We start from the raw sequence: 24898 nt of genomic DNA on the forward strand, positions 1-24898 counted from the left end.
AGCCACAAAGCAAGTGCAGTGTGGAGGGAAGACTATGGACCAGAAGCTAGAATCCTAGCTCCTAGCATCAGCTTTTCCATAACATACAGGAATCTTTGTGGTACTCAGTTTCACTATGTATAAAGGAGAAAGATGCTAAGGCTCCTTCCATTCTAGTTGATGTGACGCCTATATCAGAAGTCTCACTTGTTTCTGGTTTCCAAATAAAGAAATGATTTTTTCCCCATTCTTATACTATTATGGCATGAGCTCTAAGTGGTTAAATAATAAGAATTTGCCCTTCCTGCAAAGTTCACACACCTGCCCCATGGCTCTCTGTGACTTTCCTGCTCTGTGGCATGCCTCAGTCTTCAGTCCCCTGAAATGGTCACAGCTTAGCTGACCCCAGTGCTGTACTGTCTGTCCTCTGCAGGAGAGCCTCAAAGCCCTGCTCTTTCCTCAGGGAGGGAGCCCTGTTCTCCCTATTCCCTGAAGCAGAGCAAAAAGCAGTCTGTGGTTTTTAAAAGACCCTTCACTGAAGGTTTAGAGATAAGGAGAGTATAACATACAGAGTAGCGTCTATTGGATAACAGACCCCAAATCTCGTCCCTGAATGGGCCTCTGGACCTTCAATCCAGGTCAGAAACTCCCAGCTTACACCCCAGAGCCATCAGTTTCCTCCTATCCTGGTTCCTGAGGATGTCTTTCCTATGGAGCTAAAATGCGCAATTTTTAATTATTTTATTCCATATAATATTTTTGGAAGGAAGCTTCAGCTCAGCTTGCCATGTTTTGACAATCCCTGAATATAGTTGTAAGCTCAACATCACACTCGAAAAACCATTTATTGTAGTTCAGAGGTTAGGAGTTTTATTTTTATTTCACCTCAAATTCTACTGCATTAAATGTCAATTCCTTCCACATGGATAAAGTTATTCAAAATCTATTGAAATACTTTTAAATTATATTCAGCCATACCTTTTTTTTTTGTCCCTTAGTTTTGGAAACACTCCTGATTTAAGATAATCAGAAGAAATATAAGAAGAGAAACTTAAGTGGTCTCTCCAAGTTAAACAGTCATGGTGACTCCAGCTCTTTTCTCCTGCTCAGCCTGCTGCAAATTCATCATTATGTGTCAGTGACATCTGGATCTTTTCCACACAACATCTGGTGAGCTGGGTTTGAGGCACTGTCTTACTGAACCTTGACTGCATCTACCTGGTCAACACAAAAGGGTCAGACAATGACTGTGAGGTTGGAATGTGCTTTTCGTGTTGCTGCTTTGGGCTGGGTTGGCAATAAATGATTCATGGGTTGCAAAAATGAATATGTAAGTGAAATGGAAGTATTGTGTGCCCTTGGTCTGACAGCAGACATGTGTGAAAGTTGTAGCAGAGTTTTTAGCAGAGGAAGAGTGAAAGAAAGAAAACAATTCTTGTGTCAGCTTGTTGGACTTTCCTCTGATTCCTAACAGGAAAACCATCTATTGTGTTGTGCTTTTAGCCTTTTGTCTGTTCAGAGGACTCAAGCATCTGAGCTCTGGGCAAAGCAGAGGACTAGCATACACTTGAAGCTAATATTTATTAGACAATCTCATTCAGTGAGTTCACACTGAATGCGTTTTATGTTCTAGACCCTGTGTGCGTTGTTGAGAAAACTATGGTAAGAAAAGAGCTGCGGTTCCTGCCCTCAGAAGTTTGAGTCCAGTGTGAGAAACAGACGTGTACAAAAGGACCTCCTAATTACCTAGGAGTTAATTCATACAATTTGGGGCCTATCATACCAAGGTATGATCTCATGTTCAGATCCTAAGAAGGCTCTACGATTCTCAAGAGAGAATTTAATTTTAATTTTTAAATACTAAATTCTGAGTATACAAATAGAAATGAAGAAAAAAAGAAAGCCAGACTAGCATAAAGGGCCTTCTATTAAGTGTGTTGGTTTTTAAAGCACATGTACAGGGGCACCTGGGTGGCTCAGTCGGTTAGGCGACCAACTCTTGATTTTGGCGTTGGGGGTGCCCAACCATGGCCCCTGTGGAGCCTGCTTAAGATTCTCTCTCTCCTTCTCCCTCTGCCTCTCCCCCCTCCCTCTCTTAAAAAAAAAAAAAAGCACATGTACAAAACATGAAAAGGAAAAGTCCACATCCAAGAACAAATAAACAGAAATATTATGATACTCCCAAGCTCAGCCTGAGGAATGTTAAAACCCAGAATGAACTCAGACTTGAAAAGAATGGCACAGAACTAAAAGGGCTTTATTTTAATTTTATTTATGCTTTGGGAAGAAGAATAAAAAAGGAATAGCTTCAGTGTTTGGAACAGATGGTCTAATGCTAACAGATGATAAAAAGAAGACAAAACAATTAGACTTTTCTCTACCTAAGAGAAAAATCTTCAAACTGTAAACAATAAACCAAATAAAATAGAGTAGAAAACCAAATAGTAAACGATAAGACTTTCTAGATATTTTGAATGAATCTTTATCAATAGGCCAATTACATTTCAAACTTTATCTATGGACAATATTAAAGCAAATGTGTCAAGTACACAAATATGAGCAAATGTTATCCTTATTTTGAAAAGGAAGAAAGGAAATTTTAAGGGAAAATAGCTCATTCAGCAGCAGGTAAAGTCTGGATTAGTTATCAGTGGTCAAGCAGATGGATTTTGGGTACTAAGAAAAAAATATATTGGTAATTAGGAGTATTAATACCGATTTAGGTGGAAGAAGTTATGTTAAAATAACCGTTTTTTTTTTTTTTCACATAGTTATGACACTGGTAAATCAGAGAAAGAGACTGGCATTCTCCTTGTTAAATATAGGAAGTAAGGAAAAATGGGGAGTAAAAGGGGAAAGAGAAGAAGGAAAAGAGAGAGAAATGAAGGGAGAAACAAAACCTATTATTTGTGGATCCAGAAGACAAAAGTAAAACTGATCAGTAGAAGTTACTATGAGGGACACTTTGGATGAGTAAAGAGAAAAAAACAACATTTAAGGTTTGAATCATTACCAGGTGTTACATGAGGGCAACTATATAACTTATTTCAATCACCCCCAACAACTTTATGAGGTAGGCATTTTATCTCTTTTTTTTCTAGATGAATGATTTAAAGTCCTAAAAATTTGCCATACATGGCTGAGTTTACACAAGGTAGAAAGGGACAGAACCAAGATTAATAACCATGACTTTTCAATTCCACAGTCCTGGCACTTTCTCTTCGTCACTGTGCCTCAAAGCAAGAAAAAGTCTTCTCAACATAAGAGAAGGCCACCAGAATCAACAGGATTTTGTAACTCGTTTGATATGAGAAGTAGAGGAGAGGGAGGGATCAAAAGGGCGCCCAAGTTTCTGACTTGATGACAAATCTAAGCATCCTTTGCAATTAAAAAAGTGGTATCACCCTCATCTTGTATCATTTTGAAAACATACATATATCAAATCAAAACGTTGTATACCTCACATGGAACCAATGTCGTATGTGAATTACATCTCAAAAAAGCTGAAAAAGGAAAAGAGATGGCTGCCCGTAAAATGGTCTGCTTTCTGAGGAGAGGAGCTTACTGGGAGCATTTTGCCTTGATGGCCACCAGGCAGAAGAAACAAAGAGGAACTTTAGGAATCCGGTGGGGAACTGAACTAAATGTCATGAAAGATCCCTTGTAACCGTAAGTTGTTATATCTCTGTGATTGTGCTTTTATTAAGGTCTGTGAGCTTCCTTACTGTCATAACCCTTCCAGAATATTTACATTGTCTAAGATTAGCTTGTTAACCAAAAGAAGGAGTAAAATTTCAGTAGAGGTATTTTGGGGAAGGAAAATCTCACCATCAAATTACACCATGTAGGTGGCTACCTACATTGCCTTGGTTGAGAAATGCATGTTTTGATTCCAGCTCTGCTGTGCTTCTCTGTGTGACTAATGGCAAGTTGTCATGTCTATTTATGTACCTTCTTTGTAACATTGCTAATAATTTAATTTTCAATTTAAAAAAGAAGTCTTAGTGCACAATAAGCTTTTTAGACCTTTCTCCCTACATATAGAATGATATTTAACATATAAACCTATACCATCTACTGTGTGCTTAATTTATAAGTCAGGACATAAATCACTATGTGCTGGAACACAAAGAAAATATCAAAATCTCCTAAAAGACAGAAAAAGAAAAAATCAAGAAAAGTTAAGTGGCCTAAAATCCTGAACTTATTTTTTAGCTGTAGATTATACATATCACTTCTTTTTGTATTAAAATAATAACTAATCTGTAAATGAACTCCACATGTCTTGCTTTTTAGCTCAACTCATCAGTTTTCACTTACTATATCAGTTACATCTGCCTAAGCCCTCCTCCTGTACACAGTTACCAGAGTTCTATTTTCCTCTTTCAACCCAGAAGATCAGAGGGATATAACACTGGAGAAAATACTTCTGGAGAGCAGTAAATGGCTAATTTTATAGAGGTTAAAACAAAAACTTAAATTAACCAAGTTGGACTCAAACTGGGCTCTAAAAATTTTCATATTCTATTTCAAGTTGGAAATCCATACTTAGGAAGAGGATTCCAATCCCCAGAAGAAAGTGACACCACCTCCTCCTCTTTTTCATATCCTGAAATGAAGGAAGGGGAGACAAGTTTTTTTGACACTGGAAAATAAACCACATAATCCTAATCCCTGCTAGGCACCTTCCATACATGATCATATTTAATTATCTCAATAACTCTGACAGATGAGGACACTGAGGGGAGAGAAGATAGGTTACTTGTCGCAATTATAAATCTAATTAGTGGTAAAGTTAGAATCTAGTCAGGAGGAGAACTCAAACCACTGTCTTCTTTACTACACCACTCAAAAAATCTTCCATTATATAGAACTTAGCTATATTTTATCCATGGATTCAGCAATACAGTTTTTATTTTCTTTCTGAAAGCCCACAAAACTGATAAGAGGGAGGAAATTAGATTCTTGGGTAAGACATAAACACTACGGTTATAATAGCTCAGAAAACAAAACTGGCTCTAGTCATATTCTGTTGGCAATAATAACTGAAAAAGTAGGCAAGTCAGTGCTGGTTCAGAAGATTACTATAGAGGTGGACCCCAGCAAAGAGCTGAGGTAGGATTTATACAATGGAATATTACTCAGCCATCAGAAAGGATGAATACCCAACTTTTACATCAACATGGATGGGACTGGAGGAGATAATGCTAAGTGAAATAAGTCAAGCAAAGAAAGTCAATTATCATATGGTTTCACTTATTTGTGCAACATAAGGAATAGCATGGAGGACATGAGGAGAAGGAAAGGAAAAATAAAGGGGGCGAAATCGGAGGGAGAGATGAACCATGAGAGACTACGGATTCTGAGAAACAAACTGAGGGTTTTAGAGGGGAGGGGGATACATAACATAATAAAATAAAATTTTTTTAAAAAGAGTCAAATGAGAGGCCCTCAGGGTGATGGAGTCAACGCTCTAGTTTCAGAGAAGGAAAGTGACAAAGGTTAAGTCCATGCTGCAGGGCTCTGTCCACTTAATTGAGGTTCAGACCAGGTCTCAGGACTAGGCAGAGGCCCAGAACTAACAGGAGAAAAAAATGCTACCAGACCAAAAAGGTATCTGTTCCACAATGGCACAAGAAGGTACAGTGGGAAGTAAGCTTTTAGGGAATGATCCAGGAATGTGACCTACTTCCAAGGCACATCAGAATGAAGACCTGAAGTCAAGATGGAGGTAAATCTTATGTGTGTACATATGCAGGGGGGTGGGGATTAAGGAGAGAGGCACTGGCTCTAAAATCAGAGCTAAGGTCAAAATAAAATCTACTTAAAATCTACTCCTAGAAAATCCTTCAAATCACCTATAATATATAGTGATACACACTGTAAGTCTTAGACTCACTGAACTAGAATAGAAGAAGTGAAAGAAATATTCAACAATTTGAACCAAAGTATTCTTGCTCGTCTTTACAATTTATTCAATTTGTTTTAATTTTAACCTCCCTTGATTTTAAGATATGTTAATAGATTTGTTGGGTGCTGAAGGAATTAAATGCAATTGTGGTGTTACAGCTTTCCTCATATTGAAATCTTAAATTTTAAATCAAATAGGTTATGTGTGGTGTTGCATCAATATGTCAAGACTGTCTCTGAGACAGATGTGTTGGTGAATTGTAGGAGCTGTCAGGAGTATAGTCTTCAAGGAGCTAGCGGAGGATTGCTAAAACAGGGAAAATGAGGTGCCTGAAAAAGATGGATGGCACATCACATTGGTGGTGATAAATTTGGTCATGATCTCTTTGAAGGAAGTAGGGGATCTTTTGTGGCTTTGGCAAAAGAAAGTTGTTGAATCACATAGCAGTCCCCTATAATAATCATAGGATGCATCATTCTAGATATATTTGTTCTCCAATAATTGTATCACAATTTCTCATCATAGACATATATAAAGATAAGACTATAAAGAAATGGTAATAAATGGGTAATTAACATGCAAAAATATACACAGTCAAATGAACATAGTGACTTGACATATAATGTACAAATTGTTTTGTTTTGTTTTTTAATGTCACATGTCATTAGAGAACTATTTAGTTTTTAGCCAGAATTATATTAATGGCTGATAAAATTCAATATATAGTTCAGGTAGATTTTGGTCAAGAAAAAAATCAATCTTCTCTCAAAGATTAAAGATATCGTACTAATTGGAATACTCCAAAAATGTGTGAAGGCATTTCAAAAAAAGAAATCCCAGAAATGATCATTGGAATTGGTGCTCCTAAGGAGAATACTTTTACAGAGCCCTGGAATAAAATCCTGCTTCTTTTTTTTTTTTTTAAGATTTTATTTATTTATTTGACAGAGAAAGACACAGCGAGAGAGAGAAAGACACACAACGGGGAGTGGGAGAGGGAGAAGCAGACTCCCTGCCGAGCAGGCAGCCCGATGCGGGACTCGATCCAGGGACTCCAGGATCATGACCGGAGCCGAAGGCAGTCGCTTAACCAACTGAGCCACCCAGGCGCCCAAAAATCCTGCTTCTTATCTTAAGAAACAAATAATGATTTTATGAAATGCTTCTATGATGCCAACTAGTAAACTTTCCAAAAGCTTTCTCATATCACACCATGGGTGAATTATGTTCTCTCCTCTACTCTACCCCTGCTGCGGGGGTATGATTTTGAATGCCAGGAATGATAGACTTTCAACTTCTTTGAGTGACTCAATGGCAGTCTTGGCCAACTACTATAGACAGAGACATCATTCTTTCCCCTTCTTTCCCTTATGTGCCATTATGAATGGGATTGCTTCCTTTGTCTGAATTTCTACATCACTGTTTATACTCATTTGACTTTTACTTTATTTTGTTTCACATTAGAGGTGGAGTTTAATCTTCCTTCTACTTGATCATAGATCTTAGAGATCAGCATCTATGACTAATAGCAACAGCCATTATTTGTTGAGTGCCTAGTTATGTTGCAGAGCAGATCACATGAATTATTTCCTTTTATCCTCTTAACAGGCTGACAAGGTGATATTACTACTATCTCCTTTTTAAATTTTTTTTAAAGATTTTATTTATTTATTTGACAGAGAGAGACACAGCAGGGGAAGTGGGAGAGGGAGAAGCAGGCTTCCCACAGAGCAGGGAGCCGGACGTAGTGCTTGATCCCAGGACTCTGGGATCATGACCTGAGCAGAAGGCAGACGCTGAGCCACCCAGGCACCACACTATTATCTCCTTTTACTTGTGGAAACTGATGCTTGGTTAACTATTTTGTCCAAGTTTACATAGCTGGTCAGGAGGAGCAGAGATGGAAACCAGGGCGTCTGTCTAGAATAAATTCACGAATGATCTTGCCTTAGGGAGAGGCTGTAAATATATTAGATAATAAACTGTGATTATTGCAGAAATCTACCTTTCCCTGCTTTTAATGAACAATTTTGGCTAGAATGTGTTACATGATAATGGGCCATGTATAGAGTCTGGATTTTGTCTGGGATAAACAGATACCCTCAATAGTTAACCTCAGTATTTTATAATAATATTTTATTTCCATTTTTTAGGTATTTTAAATTAATATTATAAGGCATTTTGTGTTTTTCACAGAACGCTGCCCTCAATTATTTAGTTCTTGGTTCATTTCTTTCTTCTTTTTCTCTCTGAGGATTTTCTAGGCTTTTGGCAATTCTTAAATTCTGGTTTAGCTTTGCTCACACTAGGCCGGTATTATTTTTCTTTCCAATTTGCAAGTGGCAGCTGTGTGTTGGTAAGTGTGCATGCTGACATCCTCCATTCCTGCTTTATTGCTCTTGTTAGCATGCCAAAAGCTACCCATCATTCATATACAGTGATCCCATTTCTATACCCTGCCCCCTCTACACACACTTAATATTAATTGAGTGAGTTATTTTAAGACAACTGCAATCATGGACTTGGCATTTATCAAAGTCTTAAGATAAATCTTTTAAGATCTAAATGACATAATCCTTATTACTGCTTAGACTTACCAAGGATCAAGTAAAAATACAACACGCTGTACTCACTGTTTAAGTCATTAGTCTATGTTTCCAATTACACTTTTTTGTATATATTTTTATATGATGGTCTAAAAAAGATTTTAATTAGTACTTAGCCATCACATTAATGACACTCCCCATGGTAGCATAGTGGCTCAGACGATAGCCTTTTCTACTTTTCAGCACTGGAGATCTGATTCTCACCCTGCTCAGTTACAAACTGTAGGTCAAGCTTCCTCTTTCCCAGATCTCTATTTTCATCTAAAATATGAGCATGTTGAGGGTTTTGTATGAGATAATGAAGCCAAAGGGCCAGTGCTTGGAATGCTCCAGAACTATTTCCTCACCCCTTATTTTTCCAAGTCTACATGTCTCTTCCAGACTTATGGCATTAATACCATTTGATTTCTGTTGATCCTTAAAGTTATGTTTCCTCCCTGAGTTCAAGATTCACACATCCACTCCCTACTTGAGATCTCCACTCTTATGTTGAAGGGACATCTCAGATTCAATATCAAAATAGAACTGATATCCAACCTCCACTCCCCACTGTCCTAACTTACCTCCTCAATTCAACAAACATTGTTCACTGTTGCTCAGACCCAGATTCATAATTTCTTTCTTCCTCTACTCTTCATTCAATTCCCTAGTAAGTCCTATGGGCACTACCTCTAATACACCCCTAATCGTGACCGCTTTCCATTTTTTCTCTTGTCAACCTTTGTTGGCTTGGACTGCTGTGACAGTCACACAACTGTTCTCCCTTCTCCCCAACAGAAGGAAACAGAAGCAAGCTGCAAGATCATTAAGCTGAAGCAAAGAGAACGACAAGCTCACTGCTATGGACTAGGTCAGTGATTTTCAAAGTGAGAAATGCTATATTTAAAGGTCTGGACCTGAAGTATCAGCATCTCCTAGGCACTGATTACAAATGCAAATTACCGATCCTACCCCAGATTTACTGAATGAGAATCTCTGAAGGTGGGGACCAGCAGTCTGTTTTAACAAACCTTGAAGGTAACTCTGATGCATGATCCAGTTTGAGAATAGCCAGCTTAGGCTGTAATACCAGACAATGCCAGAGAGGAGGTGATGACCCCAGGACCCGTGTCAGCCTTCACGCAGCAGCAAGTGTGCAGTGTAAGGAAGGAACTGCCACAGAGCACCTGCCTGGCCCTCTGTCCTTCGTGGTACAGCCTCAGATCTAGTGCCCAGGCCAAGGGATGGAGACCACAGAAAGGGGAGTGCCTTGCACAGGGGACATGGCATCAGCTCCCCACTCTGCATCATTAGCAGTTCCACAGGGGCAAGCAATCTGGCAGGGTGGAAGAGAGTCATGGGGAAACAGGAATGATGTGCAACTGTCAGCCTGCAGTATGAAGAAACTAGTCAGCAGGGTCGACAGCTGCCTGAGGAATAATTCCTGAGCCCCACAAGAACCCTAGCACAGACAAAATTGTCTTGGGGAAGGCAAGAGTTTCACCAATTACTCTGGTTGAGGCTGAAAGAGCAAAAGTTCTTTACCTAAGGAGACAGTTTTCAAATGTTTCCCAAATGCCCTACATATTCTAGCTCAAGTACCTGCAGACTTCTTCCCATTCTTTCTTTACTATTTCTCTTTCCTCTCCATCCCCGCTTTGTTTCATTGCTCTTTTTCCTTCTCTCTCCCATTCTTTTCTCCTAGTATTATTAGGTTAAATGTCAGGCAAATAAAACAAATGTTTGGCATTAATTTACTCCATTTGGTGTTGCTAGGAGATGGCCCCAAACCTCCTTTCCTTGAGGGGGCTCAGGGGGTATGCCAACGGCATAGCCAGCAGATATCAGTGCTACTAATAAACCTGATCTGACCACTCTGCTTATTAATCTAATCTGTCATCAAGATGAGATTCTTTACTCCAGGCTAACAAAACAATGTATCTCTTCTCTCTGGTCCTCAGTTTTTTCATGGATAGAGAAGGGAACATCAGCAGTAGAAAGGGAAAGTTATTCTTAATATTTAAGGGGTGGGGTGGAGGGAGTTCATGATAAACCTGAAGCCACAAAACCACAAAGATCATTTACTACAGTTTAATGGGAGAATGTTTATTTTTTTTTAACTGTGGTACGAACATTTCAAGTTGCTTTTTTCAGTGTACCTTCTATCCTAATACTTCCGTGGCCTATTGCAACAGTCCAGAAAAAACCTGCAGGTGCTCTAAAGGTGCCCCCATTTCACCCCACATATGATGTGGTTTTCCCCAAATTCTCTCACTCCCCCACTAGAGTTTTCCAGGAAACGGACCTAGTCTTGTTTATCTTTGAATGTTTAGCCCAATTCCTGGCAAATAGTAAATTATCAATAAATGTTTGAACCTAATTAAAACTAGAGGTAGTTTTCTTTTATAAATTCCAAAAGTAATTGATTATCTGGGGCAGATTATTTGAATTTGTCCCCATTTTGTACCCTCTACTTTAGAAAGGCTGACATTTACCCTACTCAGCAAACATGATGTTCTTTTTCACCTCATATTTTTACCCCTATTGAAGAGATTATGCAAGGTATTTTATAATTGATTTGCTAGTCAGCTATTTTACTGACTTCCCCTAGAGTAAGTAATCCAGGAGAGAGACAGAGACAGAGCACACACACACACAGAGCCACAACTTCTGCCACATTTTATTTGCTAGATATAAGTCACTAAGTATAGCCTATCACAGCGAGATAATTAGATTCCACCTATTGAAAAGAGAAGTATCTAAGAATGTGTGGACATATCTTAGATCCACAACAACTGGTTTACAACTTTAACTGAACAAATACTTCGTTCGAAAAGAGACATTCTAACAAATTTAGTTTCCCATAATAAGTGTTTATAGTCCCAAGGTCACAAGTCAACAGATGGCAGAAAGAGTAAAACACACATCTCTGAGTAATATAGAACACTCTGTTTTTCTTGGTAATCAGTCTTAGCCAGAAACTTAACTATTATGACAAGATCCCTAATAGTATTGATTTCACTTAAATTTATGGTAATTGGTAGGTAAACAAGTGAAACAGCAAGCAAAAAGTTGATGAATAGCTTGCATGGTGTGTCCAAGTGATGGGAAGAGAAGAATGGCTGAAGCAGTGAGTTGAGAGAAAGAGTACTGATGAGTAGAAATGAGATTGGAAAGTTAGAAGGGAATCAGTCAGATGATACGGGTCTTGTCAGCTAGGTAAGAATTTTGATGTACATGCATTAAAGAGCCACTGGAAAATTTGGGGCAGAAGAATAACTTAACCTGACATATTTTTGAAAAGACAATGTCATGTGAAAAATTGACTATAATGGTGTAAATGGGGAAAGAGACAAGTTAAGAGACAATTACAAAAATCAGGCTTGGACCAGATCGGTAGTCACATAAGTGCTGGTGTTGATAGTGTAAATCTGGTTACATTTTGAAGGAAGAACCAACAGGATTTGGTGACAGACTGGGTGTGAATTATGAGAGAAAAAGTAGATACTTTGACATAAAGACTGGAAGACTGGTGTACCATTTCCTGATACAGGAAAAACTATGGGCAGATCAGTTTTGGAGAGGAGAAGCAAGAGTTTGCTTAGAATATGTTAAACTTGAGTATATAACAGAAATATTATCGGTAAGGATAGGCTAGATGAAGATGCAGAACCAATAATCCCACAATACCATTGACTTATAAATAGGTCTATTTCTAACTCTTATTTCAAGTCCAACAGTGCCAACGGCAGGCTCTGCCCATTTGGATCACTCAGAGAGCCACTTCGATGGAGTCTGTTTCTAGACACAAACTTTTCCCTGTTAGCATGACAGCAAAGGGAATATGGTGACTATGCTCTGGCTCTTTAAGGCTTCCCATATAAATGACCTTAAAACACTTCCTGCTCTTATTTCATTAGAAAATGTATGCATGTGGCTCGTTACATGGAGGGAGAATGTTCACAGAAATGCAAGTCTACTAGGAGGCAAAGGTAGGAGAATATTTATGAATAACTCTAACAACCTCCACAATATCAAAGTGGAAATGTTGAGTAAGCTGACAGATACTTAAATCTGGAATCAAGGAGAGAGCTCAGACTGGAAATATATATTTGTGACTGGTCAGCATGTAGGTGGTTAGCATGTAGGTGGGACTAGGTGACACCACCAAAGCACTGAGATACTAGGGTTGAGATACCTCAACATCTAGAAGTGGGAAGAGGCAGCTGGAGTGAGGAGTGAGCTGGGAGGAGAACTAAGAAAGATTGAGCATTTAACAATAAATGCAGATTACATTCTTTGATTTGTTTGAAAGAGAAGGTAGATGTTTTTGTGTGGTAGTGTCTATTTTCTCTGTGAAATAAGAAACAAAGTTACCAGCTAAGAATCAAAATGAGGAAAATGTGGAGATTAGATAGAGGAGAAAAGGTATATACTATTGATCTATAAAAGTAGTGAATATCATGGGGAATGATAAAAGTGAATATCATGGGGAAACGGAGAAGAATATTTAGGTGACACTGGGGGGATAACTTGAGGTGAGTCATCATGGATTTAAAGATCTGTCAGAACAGTTGTGTGTTTTCCTGTCACCATCGTCACCTGTTTAGGTACAGGTACAGAGTACATGAAGCATCATATTTAACTGGGCTGTATTTGCCAGTCCACAGTGAGAGGGAGGGAAGATCTGGGGCTATACATGAGATGTGTTTATAATGACTGGCCACGGGGATTAAACTAGCTAAGTAGGAGACTGAAAATATGGGAGAGCTGAGGAATAGTGAAAAGTAGGGTAGGATTAATAGTTTGTGGAAAGGTCGTAAGGGCTTTGAGAAATCCCAGGATTTGGGGCAGTAAAGAAAGAAAACTAAAAGGATAATAGGCATGTGTTAAAGATCAGTAAGGTCTAGGCTGATCACCGGAGTGGATGCCTCAGAATGGAGGACAAGACCTTTGGAGGAAAGAGTCAAGGATCTGGAAGCCAGTTTATTGGAGAAATCATTAGTATGGATGTCAAAATCCCAACATCAAATTTTTGGTAGTGAAGATACCAATTTTTTTTTATTATGTTATGTTAGTCACCATACAGTACATCATTAGTTTTTGATGTAGTGATCCACGATTAATTGTTTTCGTGTAACACCCAGTGCTCCGTGCAGTACTTGCCTTCCTTAATACCCATCACCAGGCTAATCCATCCCCCCACCCCTCCCCTCTAAAACCCTCAGATTGTTTCTCAGAGTCCATAGTCTCTCATGGTTCATCTCTCCCTCCGATTTCCCCTCCTTCATTTTTCCCTTCCTTTCCTAATGTCCTCCATGCTATGCCTTATGTTCCACAAATAAGTGAAACCATATGATAATTACTTTCTCTGCTTGACTTATTTCACTTAGCATAATCTCCTCCCGTCCCATCCACGTTGATGTAAAAGTTGGGTATTCATCCTTTCTGATGGCTGAGTAATATTCCATTGTATATATGGACCACATCTTCTTTATCCATTCATCTGTTGAAAGGCATCTCGGCTCTTTCCATAGTTTGGCTATTGTGGACATTGATGCAATGAACACTGGGGTGCATATGGCCCTTCTTTTCACTACATCTGTGTCTTTGGAGTAAATATCCAAGAGTACAATTGCTGGGTCATAGGGTAGCTCTATTTTTAATTTTTTGAGGCACCGCCACACTGTTTTCCAAAGTGGCTGTACCAACTTGCATTCCTACCTTCAATGTAAGAGGGTTCCCCTTTCTCCACAACCTCTCCAACATTTGTTGTTTCTTGCCTTGTCAATTTTTGCCATTCTAACTGGTGTAAGATGGTATCTCAGTGTGGTTTTGATTTGAATTTCCTTGATGGCTAATGATGATGGACATTTTTTCATGTGTCTGTTAGCCATTTGTATGTCTTCTTTGGAGAAGTGTCTGTTAATGTCTTCTGCCCATTTTTTGACTTGATTATTTGTTTTTTGGGTATTGAGTTTGAGAAGTTCTTTATAGATCTTGGATACCAGCCATTTATCTGTAGTGTTATTTGCAAATATCTTCTCCCATTCTGTGGGTTGCCTCTTTGTTTTGTTGACTCTTTCCTTTGCTGTGCAGAAGCTTTTTATCTTGATGAAGTCCCAAAAGTTCATTTTTGGTTTTGTTTCACTAGCCTTTGGAGATGTATCTTGAAAGAAGTTGCTATGGCCAATGTCAAAGAGGTCAAAGAGGTTACTGCCTATGTTCTCTTCTAGGATTTTGATGGATTCCTCTCACATTGAGGTCTTTCACCCATTTTGAGCTTATCTTTGTGTAGGGTGTTAGAGAACGGTTGAGTTTCATTCTTCTGCATGTGGCTGTCCTATTTTCCCAGCACCACTTATTGAAGAGACTGTCTTTTTTCCATTGCATGTTTTTTCCTGCTTTGTCGAAGATTATTTGACCATAGAGTTGAGGGTCCACATCTGGGCTCTCTATTCTGTTCCATTGGTCTATATGTCTGTTTTTGTGCCAGTACCATGCTGTCTTGTGATCACTGCTTTGTAATATAGCTTGAAATCGGGCAACGTGATGCCCCCAGCTTTGTTTTTTTTTTTCAACATTTCTTTGGTGAATTGGGGTCTTTTCTGATTCCATACAAATTTTAGGATTGTTTGTTCCAGCACTTTGAAAAACATCATTGGACTTTTGATTGGGATGGCACTGAAGGTATAGATTGCTCTGGGTAGCATAGACATTTTAACAATGTTTATTTTTCTGATCCATGAGCATGGAATGTTTTTCCATCTTTTTGTGTCTTCTTCAATTTCTTTCATGAGTGTTCTGTAGTTCCTAGAGTATAGATCCTTTACCTCTTTGGCTAGGTTTATTCCAAGGTATCTTATGGTTTTTGGTGCTTTTGTAAATGGAATCATTTCTCTAATTTCTCTTTCATAATTACATTGTTAGTGTATAAGAAAGCAACTGATTTCTGTGCATGGATTTTGTATTCTGCCACATTACTGAATTGCTGTATGAGTTCTAGTAATTTGGGGGTGCAGTCTTTTGGGTTTTCCACATAAAGTATCATGTTGTCTGCAAAGAGAGAAAGTTTGACTTCTTCTTTGCCAATTTGAATACCTCTCATTTCTTTTTGTTGTCTGATTGCTGTTGCTAGGACTTCTAGTACTATGTTGAACAATAGTGGTGAGAGTGGGCATCCTTGACGTGTTCCTGATCTTATGGAAAAGGCTCTCAGCATTTCCCCACTGAGGATGATATTCGCTGTGTATTTTTCATAGATGGATTTTATGAACTTGAGGAATGTTCCCTCTATCCCTATACTCTGAAGAGTTTTAATCAGGAAAGGATGCTGTATTTTGTCCAATATTTTTTCTACATCAATTGAGAGGACCATATGGTTTTTCTCCCTCCTCTTATTAATGTGTTCTATCACATTGATTGATTTGCGAATGTTGAACCACACTTGCATCCAGGGGATAAATCCCACTTGGTCATGGTGGATGATCCTTTTAATGTATTGTTAGATCCTATTAGCTAGGATTTTGTTGAGGATCTTGGAATCTATATTTATCGGGGATACTGGTCTGAAATTCTCCTTTTTGATGGGGTCTTTGCCTGGTTTGGAGATTAAGGTAATGCTGGCCTTATAGAATGAGTCTGGAAGCTCTCCTTCTGTTTCTATTTTTTGAAACAGCTTCAGTAGAATAGGTATTATTTCTTCTTTGAATGTTTGGTAGAATTCCACAGGGAATCCATCAGGCCCTGGACTCCTGTGTTTTGGGAGGTTTTTGATCACTGCTTCAATCTCGTTACTGGTTATTGGCCTATTCAGGTTGTCAATTTCTTCCTGTTTCAGTCTTGGGAGTTTATAGGTTTCCAGGAAGGTCTCCATTTCATCCAGATTGCTCAGTTTATTGGCATATAGTTGATAATAATTTCTAATAATTGTTTCTATTTCCTTAGTGTTAGTTGTGATCTCTCCCCTCTCATTCATAATTTTATTAATTTGGGTCCTTTCTCTTTTCTTTTGGATAAGTCTGGCCAGTGGTTTGTCGATCTTATTAATTCTTTCAAAGAACCAACTTCTAGTTTCGTTGATCTGATCTACTGTGTTTCTGGTTTCTAATTCATTGATCTCTGCTCTAATCTTAATTATTTCTATTCTAATACATGGCTTAGGCATCGTTTGTTGCTTTTTCTCTAGTTCTTTAAGGTGTAGAGTTAATTGGTGAATTCAGGATTTTTCTATTTTTTTGAGTGAGGCTTGGATGGCTATGTATTTCCCCCTTAGGACTCCCTTTGCGTATCCCATAGGTTTTGGACCGATGTGTTTTCGTTCTCATTGGTTTCCATGAATTGTTTAAGTTCGTCTTTGATTTCCTGGTTGACCCAAACATTCTTGAGCAGAGTGGTCTTTAGCTTCCATGTGTTTGAATTTCTGCCAAATTTTTTCTTGTGACTGAGTTCCAGTTTTAAAGCATTATGGTCTGAGAATATGCAGAGAATAATCTCAATCTTTTGGTATCAGTTGAGATCTGATTTGTGACCCAGTATATGGTCTATTCTGGAGAAAGTTCCATGTGTGCTCGAGAAGAATGAGTATTCTGTTGTTTTAGGGTGGAATGTTCTATATATATCTATGAGGTCCCTGGTCCAGTATGTCATTCAAAGCTCTTGTTTCCTTGTTGATTTTCTGCTTAGATGATCTGTCCATTGCTGAGAGTTGAGTATTGAGGTCTCCTACAATTAACCTATTGTTGGGCGCCTGGGTGGCTCAGTTGGTTAAGCGACTGCCTTCGGCTCAGGTCATGATCCCAGGGTCCTGGGATCAAGTCCCACATCGGGCTCCTGGCTCAGCAGGGAGCCTGCTTCTCCCTCTGACCCTCTCCTCTCTCATGCTGTTTCTCTCTCACTCACTCTCTAATAAATAAATAAAAATCTTTAAAAAAAATTAACCTATTGTTATCAATATGACTCTTTATTTTGGTTAACAGTTGGCTTATGTAGATGGCTGCTCCCATGTTGGGGGCATAGATATTTACAATTGTTAGATCTTCCTGTTGGATAGACCCTTTAAGAATGATATACTGTCCTTCTGTGTCTCTAACTACAGTCTTTAGTTTAAACTCTAATTTGTCTGATATAAGAATTGCTACCCCAGCTTTCTTTTGAGGTCCATTGGCATGGAAGATGGATCTCCATTACTTGACTTTCAGTCTGGATGTATCTTTAAGTTCAAAATGAGTCTCTTGTAGACAGCATATGTATGGGTCCTGTCTTTTTATCCAATCTGCAACCCTGTGCCATTTTATGGGAGCATTTAGGCCATACATGTTGAGAGTGATTATTGAAAGATATGAATTTATTGTCCTCATGTTGCCTGTGAAGACCTTATTTTTATAGATTGTCCCTGTAAATTTCTTTTCTATATCACTCTTGGAGTCTTTCTCCTTTTATAGAACCCCCTTTAATATTTCTTGCAGGGCTGGCTTAGTGGTCACATATTCCTTCAGTTTCTGCCGGTCTTGGAAGCTCTGCATCTCTCCATCCATTCTAAATGACAGCCTTGCCAGATAAAATATTCTTGGCTGCATGTTCTTCTCGTTTAGTACCCTGAATATGTCTTGCCAGGCCTTTCTGGCTTGCCAGGTCTCTGTGGATAGGTCTGACATTATCTGATGTTCCTCCCTCTGTACATAAGGAATCTCTTCCCCCTAACTGCCCTTAAGATGGTTTCCTTGGTTCTAAGATTTGCAAGTTTTACTATTACATGCCGGGGTGTTGGCCTATTTTCCTTGATCTTGGGAGGGGTCCTCTCTTCCTCTAGGACATGAATGTTTGTTTCTGTCCCCAGATTGGGGAAGTTTTCAGCTAGGATTTGCTCAAATATATCTTCTAGTCCTCTCTCTCTCTCCATCCCTCTGGGATTCCAATAATTCTGACATTGGAACATTTCATGGTGTCACTTATTTCTCTGATTCTATTTTCGTGGATTCTGAGTTGTTTTTCCCTGGCCTCCTCTTTTCCCTTTTTATCTATTAAATGGTCTTCCAGGTCACTAATTCATTCTTCTACCTTGCTTACCCTAGCTGTTAGATTATCTAGATTAGACTGGATCTCATTGGTAGCATTTTTAAGTTCTGCCAACTCAGCTTTCATTTCTGCCCTTAGAGACTCTATGTTGCCATTAATTGATTTCTCCATTCTAGCTATTGTCTTCACAATTGCTACCCTGAATTCCATCTCTGACATCTTGGTTATATCTGAATCTATTTGTAAATCTGTGGCATAAGTCATAGTCTTTGAGTCTTTCCTATTTTGGGGTTTCCTCCTCCTAGTCATTCTGTTGAGGGAATGTACAGAGTTCAAATTATTGACCACAACCCAAGCAAGATGCACCTGTTTTCTAGAGACCTTAGGGTTGCAGGCCTCTTTTTTTCCCAGCCTGTCTTCTGGGGGAGGGGCTTTACTTACTCAGGCACCATTACTCAGGCAACCCTCTTTGGGCAGAGTTGCCCTGCCCCCTGTGGCAACAGATAGGCTCAGGGAAAACTGTTTTTTGGAGGCTTTTGTTCTCTGGTGGCTTTCCCTGGCGGCTTTCCACGTCTCTTCTGAGAGTCAGAGCAGAAGAGACCATTTCCAACCCTCTGCCTCAGAGCAGAGAGATTGCAGTCTGTTCTTCAGTGAACTCTCCAGGCCACACTATCTCCATTTCTGTCTGTGGTGCTATAAACTGAGTCCTGGGTTGTGCGCCCCACCACAGTGCTCCCAGTCCTTGCCTCCAGGTACGGGCATGTTTCTGCCCTTTGTGCTTCTAAAACCGCCAGCTGCTCCCACTAGGCACATGCAGCCCCACTGCTCTGGTTTCTGTCCTGGGGCTGCCCTAAAGTCCTTTCCCTGCCAATACCAGTCTGTGAGTCTGTGCAGTGCGGGAGGCTATCGATCACCAGTGGTGTAGGATCCCCATGGCCAGGCTCCCTCCCACTGCCATTTAGCCTCCCTTATCTCCCTGCGGAATCACGGCTCCCTGCTTCATACCTCGAAACCAACTGCCTGTGATATTCTGTTTGTAGAGATCCAGATCTATCTTCCTACATCTCAGGCTGATTTCATGGGTGTTCAGAGTGGCTGGTAGATATCCAGCTCAATTCTGGGGACCGGTTGGAATAGGGTCAGCCACTCCTCCGCCATCATTTCCCCTCCTCCTGAAGATACCAATGTTAGGAGAGATGGGAAAATTGACTAAAGCACTTAGAGTTCAGTGGGTATCCATAGTAACACAGATAGTGGGTCCAGACTGATGGAGGGGTGGCAATACACAGTGGGAGCAGGTATAAAGAGAAGAGTGTCCTAGTCACCTTAACACATGGTCTGATGAATCACCTGTGAGATATCCAAATGGAGATGTCTAGGAGGCAGCTGGATAGACAGGACTGGTGTTCAAAAGAGATCATCACAATGGGAATCATATATTTGAATATGCATAGCATCGAGAAGGCAGTGGCAGTTATGAGAATAAATGAGGTCAATGTGGCAAAACACACAGTCCCAGGAGAGAAAAGAACCAAGGGAAGAATGCTGAAGGACAAGAACATTGAGATGATATGCAAAGGAACAGGGAGAAAAACTAGGAAACTAGGAAAAATGTTCAGAGATAAGAGAAGTCTCAGGGCGCCTGGGTGGCTCAGTCAGTTAAGCGGCTGCCTTCGGCTCAGGTCACGATCCCAAGGTCCTGGGATCGAGCCCTGTATCGGACTCCTTGCTCAGCGGAGAGCCTGCTTCTCCCTCTCCCTCTGCCTGCTGCTCCCACTTGCTTGTGCTATCTCTCTGTGTCAAATAAATAAAATCTTAAAAAAAAAAAAAAAAAGGGAGAAGTCTCAGAAGACAATGGCTTCTTAAAAACTAATGTTTGGCTTTTCAGTAGATGATATAAAACTGAAAGGCTAAGGCGAGTTTGAGGCGATAACAAGGAAACCTAAAAAGAAGTAAGTGAGAAGAAACTGGTTTTAAGCACTTAGGAGTGACTGTTTAATAAGTAGACGATAATTTGAAAGTCTCACTGTCTTTATTTTTTTCCTGACATTCCTTTGCAAAAGCTAAATTATCAGCCTATATTAGAAGGACAAGTGATGAGGCTGGCTTTGCCATGTTGTTGTAGCCATGACTTGCTGCATTTAGGGACCAGGTAGACTGCCATAATACTGCTGTCTAGAAATGCTGTGCTGAACATTTCATCAGACCACATCCCCTTAGCAACAGTGATGACATCATCCGTTCTAGAGCACTGCATTCTGCATGTGTTCACCTAAGAATCCTGTGGAGGTGCTCTGAAATGTCAGCATGAACACATGAAGAGGGCCATAGAAATCCATTCCCTGCCGTACTTCTTAGTTTACAAAGAAATTTCATATGCTGTCACGTATTTTGAGTTATGACTTGATAAAACCTGATAAACTTCAGTTTCAGGTTGTTGTGTATACTACTGTTTAAACATGGATGTGTGACATTCTTTTTTTTTTTTTTAAGATTTTTATTTATTTATTTAACAGAGATAGAGAGAGAGCACAAGCAGGCAGAGAGGCAGACAGAGGGAGAGGGAGAAGCAGGCTCCCTGCCGAGCAGGGAGCCCGATGCGGGGCTCGATCCCAGGACCCTGGGACCACGACCCGAGCCGAAGGCAGCCGCCCAACCGACTGAGCCACCCAGGCGCCCCGGATGTGTGACATTCTAAAGAAGTTATGAGGAGACTGCTAGAGGTTGACAGGCAAAATCAGTTTGTTTGGGGTCTGTAAGGTCCATCTTTCTCAGGTTTCATACTTTGTTTTAAGCCTTCACATATTTCAAGTTTACTAAAACTAGTCTCTTGGAACTCCTGTTAAAAGGTACTTTTAGGATATATAAGCAAATATGGTTTTAATTTGAAATCAACCCTAAAATATTTGGAAAAATCCTGTGAATTCTCTAGAATCACCCAGACAACCAAACTAGTTCAAGTTAGGACAATAATCATACTAAATTCACTCATAAGCCTAAAATAAGAAAACATAGCTTGCAAATTTGTTGTCATTATCATATGTACCATTGATAATTACCTTCCCCCCCCCAAAGAAAGGTGTACCACGGGATAAAATCCTTTAATGAAAGATTAATATGAAACATTATAGTATTAATATCAGATATACATGTAAAACTACTTAAGGAGTTAGTGGCATTTCTAATTAATAAATATAATATGTTTTAGTAGTACAACCCATGGAAAATATTTCTATTTTAAACTCATGGAAAACAATATTTTTAAGTATTGGAGAAAACAATCTGGTTCACTTTCTTTGACATGTTGAAACTGAACAACACTTCTTTCCTTTTTAAGAAATTACTGTTTATTTACTCAAGAGAATTATCTGACCCTGAATTTTGCTCAGTTTCTGAGTTGATTCTCAACATATAAGCATTTTCCTTACAATTGCACTGATTTTTCAAGACAAAATTTCTTGGAGTCTGCACATTTTCATCTGCACAGTCATAAGACACACAATCCAGATTCCCTTTTTACTGAATTTTGATGAAAAACAAAACGTTTTTATGTGGAGACTTGAACTAAACTGTCTCTACAATCCAGTCTTACTAAAAACAGTCTGTATCCTACAGAACAATATTATTCTTGATTAACATATACAGCTGTCTGATTAGGCTGGTTTCTGAAAGTCAGGCTCCTCTATGATGAGATATGGCAAGTGAGATGTTTTCAGAGTATATTGCACACTTAAAAATATGTAGAAGAAGGACAGACAAGAAGCAGAAAATCCTAAATGTTGGATCAATATAATGAAACAAAAGTTATCTTACATACACATTTTCTACAATAACTCCAGGAATGTTCTGCTATTCATAGGATGGAGTTCTACTTATTGTCCATTAACTTGAAGATCCTTACCTGACCTATCACTTGTTTCATGGTGCATGTTTGGTCATATCCTCCACTCCATTACAGCTAATCCTCTTTGTCCTTCAAGTAGCTGACAGAGCTTGAGAGTAGCATTTCTCATTTTACAATGTATTTATCTGCTTTTATGGCTATCATCCTGACCAGACTGAGATCCCCTACAGAGAAAAAACAGTCTTAATCATTTTGTATCCCCAGTGCCTAATAGGGTTTACATCGGGAAAACCTCCATAATGCCCATATAATAAGAGAATGCACTGACACAAACACAAATTGTATCTATGTGTCTGTATGTGTATGTGAGAATGAGACAGTATGTACACACACTTATATGCATGCATACACGTGCATGCATAATATGACAATATATATAAATATATTTATAACAGGATATTAAAATACAGAACTTTCTGACTCAGTTTTAGCTAAAGCCTTAAGACAATAGGTGACAACAACCTTCTATGCTAAATCATCTTAACAGGACATTCAAAAATTCAAAAATTCAAATTTTCTGAGACATGGCCCCTTATAACCACATTAGGTCTGTTTAAACACTAAAGCAGAAGAGTAGAAGAAGATGGAAATTAAGGACTGGTTCACTTTGGAGAGAGTTATAAGGATTTGCATCACAGGCCAGAGAAAGGATGATGGGGACTTTTATCTCATCTCACACACTGTGAGAGGAACTTCCAAGAAATCACTTGGAGAGGGGGATATATGGTGCCTGGATTTTGAGGACGCAGTGAAGGGATGTTTGACTCATGGGTAAGGTGCTGACTGAAGCATCTGTGGCAGGGAGCAGAGGACACCACTTGGGAAATAAGTGCATTTGCACAAGGGCAGGTCTAAGGTGTGTGTTGACCAGGTGTATAAACTGCAGAAGGGAGATCAGCTCAGCGTTGTTTTAAATAATTCTGTCTAGGAGGGCTTCTTGTACAGGTCAAGTAGACCTAAACAAAAAGAAGCATAATATTAGGAGAGAGCATCTTCTGATGCCAGCCAAGGCACAGCACCCTGATATCAAGTAAGAGTACACAAAGAGAAAAATCTGAAGGCACTCACCAACAGGGACAATATCAGTCATGGCCAAAGACATCCAATGCCAGATACATGGGTTTCAGTGAAATGAAATCTATTTTGCCAGGCTTCAACCAAGAAGGAGCAGAGGGCAACCAAAAGCTGGGCAAGCAAAGTCAGAACTGACAGGTAGGGATGTAAGAACTTAGAATGAAGCTTACCAAAGGCCCTCTTTCTCCCTTGCAGTAGTTCAACTGGAGGCAAGCCCTAGCTCAAGACAGGGAGAACCTTTAACTTGGAATGAGGCTGAGAGATTCAATTATCACTCTGAACTGCATATTTTAATTACTAAATTGAGACTTTTTTTGGCAACTGACATGACCAGAAGATTCTGATTTTCCAAGAAGCCCCAAAAGTCATGAAACCACTCCAAAATTTTATATAAGAGAAGAAGAAGAAGAAGAAAAAAAAAACAGTCCCCAAGGTAGGTTTTAACAGTCAAGAGGGGAAAAATAAATTTGTATTCTGATTGTTTCTATATGAGTCCTGATTGTTCAGTGTAAACTCTACCCATATGATTCTCACTCATTGTGGGGGAATATACTCCGGTGGAGTACTGGAACTTTGGAAATTTACTTAAATTATTTCTCCTCCAAGAAGCTGTTCATAATTATGTTTAACCTATCCACTAGCCCTCTCCAGACAAACTACTCTTATGTTTGTATACGCATGTTTATAAGTTTTTAGAGCATTACTATCATCTGTAGAATCTCCATGTGTTCATTTTATTCATAAATCAAATAATATAATTTATTTTAAAATAAAAATTTAATTAAATATTAAGTTAGAGGACCAGAACATTGTCTAGCCAAAACCTTGGTCCTCTTGATCCTTAATAAGTGGCTTCAGATAATTACAGGTGCTCAGTATAGGAAATGTTTTGCAGAAAAAAATATTCAGGCTGAAACACTTGCTACATAAATCCTTTCCTAGGCTCTGAGCTCCAATTTTTTTATCACTGCTTATCATCCTGTGTTTTTTTTCTTCCTCATTCACACATTGTTATCATTTAATGAAACACACCTATAACCCCAAAACATTTGAGATAAAGTTGGTAATTCTAGAACTTAAAAAAAAACTTGAATCTTAACATGATTTTGGATATGAATTTTGATTCTTTCAAAATATAATATACACAACACACACACACACACACACACACTTTGCCAGAGAATGTTAACTATAAACATTTTGTTTTAAAGTGTTTCTCAAAGGATTTGTTTCATAAAAAAGGCATCTACTTTGCATATAGTCTTAGCACTGAGGCTACACGTCTTCCCTGGGGAAATAATTCTGATATACAATTCACTTCTAGACATGTTTCTTGTGTTTCATCTTTTAATTCAATCTTTCTGTTTTCTGCCCTGTTCTAACAATGCAAATCAAGCTTCCCCTGGTTTTTATATCACTTAAGTTAAC

The sequence above is a fragment of the Mirounga leonina genome, unplaced genomic scaffold, assembly GCF_011800145.1.
Source record: "Mirounga leonina isolate KUSES-001 unplaced genomic scaffold, KU_Mleo_1.0 Mir_127, whole genome shotgun sequence".
NCBI classification, from domain to species: Eukaryota; Metazoa; Chordata; class Mammalia; order Carnivora; family Phocidae; genus Mirounga; species Mirounga leonina.